The following is a 1,492-nucleotide window of genomic DNA, read 5'->3' as shown; positions in this document are numbered from 1 at the left end:
TGGACCGTCCGTTCCAGTAAGGCAGAACGGACGGTCTACGTTTAGTGCGGACCGTCCGTTTTATCACATAGAACGGACGGTCTGCGTGTTGTCGTGGACCGTCCGTTCTGCTTCCCAGAACGGACGGGCCACGCATCCGGACCGTCGGGTCTCGACCCGTCCGACTCGGTTTTCCGTTGTTTTCTCTCGTGCATTTGTCCTTCCCTGCGTGTGTGACCCTGTAGGCTCATTCGATATAGCAGTATAGTCCGAAATCTCTATTCCGGATATACAAGTCATAGGCGGTCTCTAGCAAGACACTATGACTACCTATCTCGAATAGAGTTTGTTCGTGATCTTACGAACGCCAGAGATGATTCCGGTTGATGATCCTTTTGTATCGTGATATCATATGTCGAACATAAGGCTTGGACAAGCCACCTTATCTAATTCGACTGCTTTCTCGTTCACTGAGTTCGACTGTCTGAAATAGACGACGTTCGTCTATAGTGCGGCCACACATTTCTACAGTCTCGCTCACACGAGGGGCCCAGCGATATCTCTCTCTTTTACGAGATGTACAAATCCCATCTTGATTATCTACAATCCAGTACATGATTCGTTTCTTACCTGATACACACCTTTATAGTTCTCCTGTTACGCAGAACGTTTGACGTATTCAAAGCACGCAACTCCTCATGTTGGATTCTGTAGATATCTCAGGTCTTAGGATCCAATCATGGAACCGCCATATGAGATTCAAGTCATGACGCTAGTCCATGTGACAATCTCATGCGGGTCAATCCAGTATTCCGTTCTCCAACGAATACCTATGATAGTGATCGTATCCAATACCTATGATTATCTCTATAATCATCAATCACACATCATACTAGTCTTATTATGTCATCATTCCCATAATGACACACACAATACATAATGAATCAAACACTCATCTATAAACTATAGAAAGTGTCAATACATCAAATGTATCTAAGTAAAGCTCGCATAACAGTACATCATAGAGCACTAAACCAACAATCTCCCACTTGCTCTAATCATGAACTGCTAAACATCTAATGCCCATATCCCTAACATGACCCTCATGCTTCGACGAAGGGAGAGGCTTCGTCAACGGATCGACAATGTTGTCATCTGTCGACACTCTGCAAATGTGCACGTCTCCTCTGTCTATGATCTCCCTGATAAGGTGAAATCGTCTGAGTATGTGTTTGGATCATTGATGGGATCTGGGTTCTTTCGCTTGTGCGATCGCTTCATTGTTGTCACAATACAGAGCAATGGGACTATCAGCACTAGGAATGACATCCAAGTCTCCAACAAACATTCTGATCCAAACAGCTTCCTTTGCTGCGTTCGACGCTGCAATATACTCAGCTTCTGTAGTAGAATCTGCAACGGTCGCTTGCTTGGAACTCTTCCAGCTAACAGAGCCTCCGTTCAAGCAGAAAACATAGCCAGACTGCGATCTGTAGTCATCCGGGTCTGACTG

The sequence above is a fragment of the Tarenaya hassleriana genome, unplaced genomic scaffold, assembly GCF_000463585.1.
Source record: "Tarenaya hassleriana unplaced genomic scaffold, ASM46358v1 Cleome78, whole genome shotgun sequence".
In the NCBI taxonomy this organism is placed as follows: domain Eukaryota; kingdom Viridiplantae; phylum Streptophyta; class Magnoliopsida; order Brassicales; family Cleomaceae; genus Tarenaya; species Tarenaya hassleriana.
This window is presented reverse-complemented; position numbering follows the sequence as displayed.